The sequence below is a fragment of the Mus pahari genome, chromosome 4 (genome assembly GCF_900095145.1).
Source record: "Mus pahari chromosome 4, PAHARI_EIJ_v1.1, whole genome shotgun sequence".
Taxonomy (NCBI): domain Eukaryota; kingdom Metazoa; phylum Chordata; class Mammalia; order Rodentia; family Muridae; genus Mus; species Mus pahari.
In genome coordinates, this window is record NC_034593.1 from 123,479,376 (window position 1) to 123,487,081 (window position 7,706).

The 7,706-nt window shown below is 40.8% G+C and overlaps 1 protein-coding gene across 2 annotated transcripts in view; it reads left to right on the forward strand.

Annotated features, from left to right (window-relative positions):
- Slc39a8 (solute carrier family 39 member 8) overlaps positions 1-7,706 on the forward strand; it is a 68,808-nt gene that overhangs the window by 45,836 nt on the left and 15,266 nt on the right. The gene's annotated exons all lie outside the window — the stretch shown is intronic.

Here is a 7,706-nt window from a genome sequence, read left to right on the forward strand (position 1 = left end):
TCTCTCCCTCCCTCCCTATCTGCCTGCATGCCTCCCTCCCTTCCTTCCTCCCTCTCTCCTCCCTCCCTCTCTGACTACCTGCATCCTTCTCTTCCTTCTCTGTCTGCCTCCCTGTCCCCTCCCTCCCTCCCTCTCTCTCTCTCCCTCCCTCTCTGCTTGCCTGAATTCCTTCCTTCCTTCCTCCCTCCCTCCCTCCCTCTCTGTTTTCCTTCCTTCCTTCCTTCCTTCCTTCCTTCCTTCCTTCCTTCCTTCCTTCCATCCTCCCTCTCTGCCTGCCTTTATTCCTTATTTCCTTTTTACTTCTGCTAGTTATGCCTTCAAAACTACTTATTTTGTGCTCTGTTCTTTACATGCCACATCCTGCAGCTTGGGAATACCGAACCAGGACCTGGTGAGTTTACATTTGCTTAGTGGGTCGCATGATGGACAGTTTCCCTAAGCCAGAGGGCTTTGTGGTTCCATGAATGGCATCCATGTTTCTTGACAAGGCTCTTGGGAGGCAGAATTTGTTCAATGCTTTAATTAATTCATGGCATATATGTCGATATCTAATATAAAGATTCCAAACTAGAACAATGATTTTGAGTCTGGCATCATGTTACACAGTAAAGTCTTACACACAAGCATCCTCCCACACCCATAATGCATGTACACATATTACTACACAACACCTACTGATATTCATCTGTCTATAATGATGTTTATTTAGTCTGAGGCAAACATCTAGATTTTGAAAATTATCATTTTTATAATGATAATTACTTTACTGATAAAGATAATAAAACATAATTGTAGTCATTTGAAGCACAATTTTTGTGTCGATTCATAACAAATGAACCTTCAGGTTGGAATCAGATCATTGGTTGGCTGGTACTTTGATCATACTGTATTTCTGTTTCCTTAGATAGAGAATTCCAGTTCTTCTGAGAGGATAAGCCTTATTAAATTAATGACTCATCATTTATGTTAAGCAAGTCTCTGGCCTTTGACTTTGTCCAACATGCTTATCAGTGGTCCTTTATTAAGAAGCATTGTAAGTTCTGAGTTCTAATCAGTAGAGAGACCAGAGTGTGAGCTTAATTCTTTCTGTCAGCAGGGGTCAGAAGATTGAAAAAAAAAAGATTGTATTTTGTTATCAAATCTTTTACTTAGTAATATCAAAGAGCTTAATGAACATGACTTCATGAACCCTTCAGTGGAAAAGGGTAGAAGTTGGAAACATTTACTAGTGGAGAAAGCACTAGTAATTAAAGATTACCTACGAGGGTTCGTTCCTTAAGCCTTTGGACTGTGATTTGATACTTTCTAGTTTGTCATCCTTTATTGCTAGATTATAAAATGCCTTTGGAAAAGCTGAAATGAGAGATCAAACATCGTTCATAGTTTTCTAGATTTCAAAGCAAAACTCAAATCTGGAAGTTCTGTTGCAGTTGGAAAATAAAATCATAATTTGCTCATTGGGTAGACGCCATGTTTGCAGAAATGGTTCGGACTTTGTGTATCTTCTGGCTTAGCTTTAGCCCAGACTCCATAATCTTGGACTCTTATGTGAAAACAATAATATCAACCTTAAATTGAGTTTCTAGACTAATGTGCTACATGGCAGAAACATTTTATCTCCTACATGCTATCTTGCTTCATGCTTCATCACAGAAGCTACATGCAAGTGTAGGAACTGGTCTTCAGACCGTCATTCTGCTATTCAGGCACTATCATGTGATTATATGATCACCTCCATGTGCCGGACTCTGCTTTATAAACCAGAGATACCACTGCCAAGAGATAACCAGCCATACAATCTTTATGCTCTTGGCGGGGCACACAGTGTGGCATCATAGGACTGCAATGCTGGGCACAGAAACAAAATGTTGTGAGGTGGTGTCCAAGTGACCACATTGATTTGGGTGATCAGAGGAGGTCTTGTTGAAGAGGACACATTTAAGCTTACCTCTCAACTATGAGATGGCACTGTCTCGGGAAATCCTGTAGAGAGGCCTTTTGACTGAGCTAACACCCAATGACACGTCTCTAGGTAGGACTGAACTCAGAAACACAAAGATGATCTGAGAAGCTAAGAACAGAGTGGATGCTGCTACACAATGACAGCAGAGAAAATTCTAGATGGAAACTCTTCAAAGTATCTTTAAAATATTATTATATTCTAACTAACCTCATGATCTAAGCAAGATGCTGGTTCTCAAATTACTCTTTATTAATATGACAAAATTAGAAGAGTCAGCCAAGAAGGAAACTGTAATCTTCACTCATGCTTGTAGTTGGAACAACAGAATGTGTGGGGCAGATGCCAAAGCCCCCTGATGGTCTTTCTCACAGAGGTAAGAGTTACTTTAAGCATCTATAAAGTATCAGCAGGCCTCGGAACACAATAATCTATTCAAGGACAGATGCACTTGAGTCAATGACATTGCCCCGATGGAGGCCAGGAAATAGCAATAAAATAATCCCTGGACCCAGAAAACCTCAGGACTCTTGAGACAAATGATGTCAGGAAAACCTGTATCCCCAACATAATACAAACGATGAACTGTTTGGCACTACAAAATAACAACAACAGCAGCAGTAGCAGCAGCAGCAGCAACAACAACAACAACGGTAACAAAACAGGTTGCTGTCCCGTGGCTGTTGACCTTTTATTGTGCAGGTATCTGAGTCAGATAGTTTGACTTCACTGTTTTTTTTTGTTTGTTTGTTTGTTTTGTTTTTAAGTGTTTTTTATGTTTTTTAAACTGTATGGTACTGGTCAAGTCCTCACTTCTAATTTTTTTTTTTTTTTAAATTTTGCAGTTAGAAATTTGGCATCCTTTATCTCTCATGATTCAGAAGCTTTTCTAGTAATAAGCATTTGACAGGTGATAAGCCTTTTCTCCTACTACCTTAAAGATCCTCTCCAAATAATCTAAAAAAAAAAAAAAAGAAAAAGAAAAAGAAAAAAGAAAAAGTATGTGTCTTACAAAGGAAGGCAGGACCACTGTCAGGAAAGCCTACTTCATCCCAGGGAGTCTCTGGGATATGTTGTTTGGACTCAGAGTTCAGTATATTGCTTTCTCATTTGATGCCTGCAAAACAATCTTCCTTTAGTTTGTTTAGTTATTGAACACTTCTAGGTACTGGGTTTTAAATAAACAAAGAGAGTCCCCACCTGTCAAGAGCATTTAATCTGGTTTCTAGGTTTTGAAGACAAGGAATGGGCAAACATAGGACACATGCTTTGCTCTTTCTGAGTCTTGTATTACAAAGAGAAGCTGAACAGGGAAAGTTTCCTGCACGTTTATTCTATGTTGTATTCTTTGGAAGGATTCGAGTGGATGGTTCATGGGGTGACAATTTGCGGGTGTGTTCTGAGAGAAAATATTCTTTTGCTGTGAGTATGCTTTTGTTTATCCAGCCAACAAATATTCATGGAATGTCTATTATGCTAGATACTTGCTGGAGAGAGATGAAGCCCGGGTCCTAAGGCTCCACCTTCCCTAGAGATAAGACTTAGCTCGCTGGGTATAGGATTCAGATCCTGTCTCATTTCTAGAGGTATGTCACATTCCTCGACCTCCCCATTCCTCAGCGTGCTCTTTTGTAAGATGGGAATAGTGTGTGCCTAAGATTGTTATGAGGAGTGAATGGCCATACATCGGTCCTGGGATTGGAGGAAGTGCAGGGCCCTATGAACTGTTCCTACCAATGTTCTGTGCTGTGTGCTCTTCTGAGTCTTCCACCTTAAATTTCTCACTATAGAAATCTCTTTTCTCATAGTGTCCAGTGCATCTTTATAGCCCCGCCCCCATTAATGTGGTTCCCACCCCTTACACCTTCCACTTACAATCCAGACATTTCCTGTTTTCCTGAATATTGAAATACAGACTGCTTTCTGGTTATCTCTCACAGAGAAGGCCTTTTTATTCTGCCTCTGTGTGGCTCACATCTCCTCCCCTGGCAGCCAGCCTGTTTCCTAACACCCCACTGTGGTTCTAGTGGCTTGTTCTGCCACAATGGTTGCAGTTACCACTGGCTCTCAGCCTCCTCATCCATCTGTCATTCTTTACCTCTTACCACCATGCCCAAGCTCCACGTTCTAAAAGGCTAATCTCTACTGCCAGCAGAAAGACCTGCCACTTTTTTTCCCAGGGCCATCTATTCAATCAATCAATCAATCAATCAATCAATCATTTTTATTGCACTGGGTGGGATCCTTTATATTTCAGTTCTTAACATAATACATAGTAAATGCTGTGCATACAACAGGCAGGGGCAGGACCAGGTCCCTTCCTCCTGATACCCATGAAACCTTCCTGCTGAGCACTGAAGGCATTTCTGTATTTTAGAAATGTTACTTTTCAAGATACTAGCAGCTGATTTTTTTCCAGCTTATTTTAAAACATAACGAATCTCTGGTATCTCTTGAAAGTCCCTTTGAGAGTCTTCAGTGACTGTGAGACTTGTATAGGCTGGAGAGTACCTTATACAGGTTTATAGGATGTGGTACCACGCTTCCTGAATGCATCAGAAGATCAACATCATTGGCTTATGTAACAACAAGAGGCAGCTTTCCAGAGAGCTGGAAGTAGTCTATCAGGGTGACTGTACATATTTAATTAGCATGTCATTTAAATTCTATGGGCAAATAGTAGCAGATTTCTTGAAAACCTTTAAAGTTTCTCTTAAATTTGTTTTTTTTTTCAAAGTAGTAAAGTGCTTTTGTTCCAAGTGGAACATGAATGACAATCATTTCTACTTGATTATTTAAACTAAGACCCCCCCAAACAACTTGACTCACATTCCACAGAAGGACTGGAGACAAAGAAAACAATTTCAAGTTTCTCAAAATTGTTATTTTCTCATTAACAGTTATTTTCATTACAATAAGGAGTTGTAGAAGTAGCTCTGAGATTTTCATGGAACCAAATGCCTGTCAACTTAATGCATTTGAATTCTAGTTGGCTATATGTGTTAATAACAGAATTAATTTCTCCTGTCTTATGTAAAGTTTCACTTTGGTGACAATGAGCCGAGGAAGGACCCCTTACCTGTAAAATACAAACATTGAAATCACTAGAAACCCTAGCCATACCAACAAAAGGTATGAATATTATATATTTTTAGAATGCCTTTCATACTTTATAATCTTTTGTGCCTATTTAACATGGTTTTACTTTTTCATTAAAATGCGTGTAATGGTGCATATGCTATTTGTGAGCTCGATGCTGGGCATGGAGTTAGACCTCCCTCTCCAAAAAGAGATGATGCATTTAAATGAAGATAAATAATAATAAACAGAAGGGAGAGAGACAATTCACAGAACTTGGGGATGGAGGAAGTGGCCTGCGTAGGGAGGCACAGGAGCAGGAGGCTGAGATAGAGGCGTTAGTAGGTCTACAGAAGTTAGTCTAAGAACCAGAGAAGCAGGAAGTTTCTGGAGGTGGAAGGCTCTAATCTGAAGAGTCCATTGTAAGGGAAGCAGTGATTGTTAATTAGGGACATACATAGCTAAGCCCTATTGCTTCTCAAGGAGGGAGCCAGGGGAAAAGCATTCTCACCTTGTCTCACCTTTCCCTCTGATTGTATGTGTGAACTCCTTCTACGGAGCCAAGTGGAAACTAGAGGCATGACAACCATACAGGTGTCATGGGGCACAGGGCTGGGGTAAAACAGACATGCAGAGTATCTGAATTGGGTAAGTGAACGAGACCTGTGAGTTTCTACCTTCTTTCCTTCTGTGAGCCTATATTCTTCATGTGGTTGAACAGTACAGCAGATGGATAGAACGCCTCCAACTCCCTCTATCTCTCTGTATGACGTCATATAAAGATCACTGTAGCCTTCAACTGATCTGCTGACAACCACTAGTGTTCTTCGTATAGGGTGGGGAAGGAGGGAGCGGAAAGGAGGCAGGTGAGAAGCACTAACTTTAACTGCCCATCACTCTCCTACCTGGGTATCACTGTAGGATGATAGCTCTAGCTCCCCCTTTCCAGTGTACATCCATGTTTACCACAGTGTCTGCCATCACCTCATCTGGCAGGGACCATTTCTAGTTCTGGCATCCCAAACCTTCATTTCTTTAAGAACTGAGACCTTGGTGGCCTTGTTTTTATTGGAATGTTTTCCCTTGAGCAAAGACTGCTGGGAAGGGAGTATTGAGAGCAGTCTCTCCAAATTCCCTGCGTTCTAAGGATGATTGCTGCCTCATTTCTGTATCAGGATATTAATTCTCCCTGAAACTAGTGTAGTGACTTCATCTACCTGCTGGCTTCCACCCAGGAGGAAAGTAGAAAATGATGTTTCTAATGGAATCATGAGTCCCTTAAGCAGTAGGCCTTTCACCAAGTTCAACGGGTAGTAAGAATCCTTTGAATTTTAATTTAAGACTGGCTGCTCTCACTTATAGCCAGAGCTGAAGGTGTGCATCTTATAACCAGGGCTGTTTTCTGTGACTCTTTTTCCATGGGAATTTTTTTTTTATGTGATGTTAGAAATACAGGTATATAAAATAATCATGCAGACAAAGCATTTACTGATAATAATTCATAAAAATATTTTCAGACATCTTTTGGGCAGGTATAATTTCACCACTCATTAAAGATAAGAGCAAGTGTTCTTGTCTGTGCGATGGATGTGCTTGCTTATTTTTGCATTAAGTATCCGATCTTAGCTGAGTGTTTGATACTGTATGGCATAGATCATCTTCAACATTTATCAGAGTTGATTAATATTTTGATTTTATGATTGCAAATGCCAAATACATTACTTAATATATGTACCTTTGTAAAAAAATGTCAGGAACACATTTAATGCGATTTCAGACTTTTGTGGGTTGTTTTTGCTAATCCCAAACCAAAATTCACGAAATGATTTATTGTGAAAACTACAATCAGCAATTCAAATAGCAATTACAAATCAAACACTTGAATATAACACGAACCAAAATATACTGAGGAGTGACAGTAGAAAAAAATATTAAGAAGGCGCAGATTCGGTGGACACCCCCATAGTCCCTAGCGGACTGCCCAAGCAATCTTAGGATAACTGGTGAGTGAAGACAACTTCTGCTCCAATCCAATTGCACATGGGACCTGAGACAGCACTAGGGCAGCAGACAACTGGCCTGACCAAGGGCACAAATCCCTTCCAGTCTGCGCCAGCACCAGGTCACCTAGGGCGTGGATTCGGTGGGCACCCCCACGGTCCCTAGTGGATTGCCCAAGTGATCTTAGGATTACTGGTGAGTGGAACACAACAGCTGCTCCAATCCAATAGTGATGGGCCAGTGACAGCAGGAACAAGGACACCAGAGCCTTTCCTGACCAGAGGCTCAGGTTCCTTTTAATCAGTTCAGGNTTACCTTGGTTTCAAACAGACCAGACAACTCCATGGTCCTCAAAGGAGACATCACTTCCATGTACTGTAACACTCCCAGGATCTTAAGACAACAGGATTCCAGGATAAAAGGAGCTGGGTCACACTAGTATTTGAGTGTCTCAGAGGAGCTTGACTGCCAAGAACTCAGACACACCCTGAATCTTAGGTTCACAGGAACCCACAATCAAAGAATCACAGAGAAATCTGGACTCTGAGAAGTCCTGAAATCAACTAGGATTATAGGAAAGACAGGCTCCAATCAGATATATTGAGGGCATCAAGCACTAGAGATAATCAGATGGCAGGAGGCAAGCATAAGAACAGAAGCAACAGAA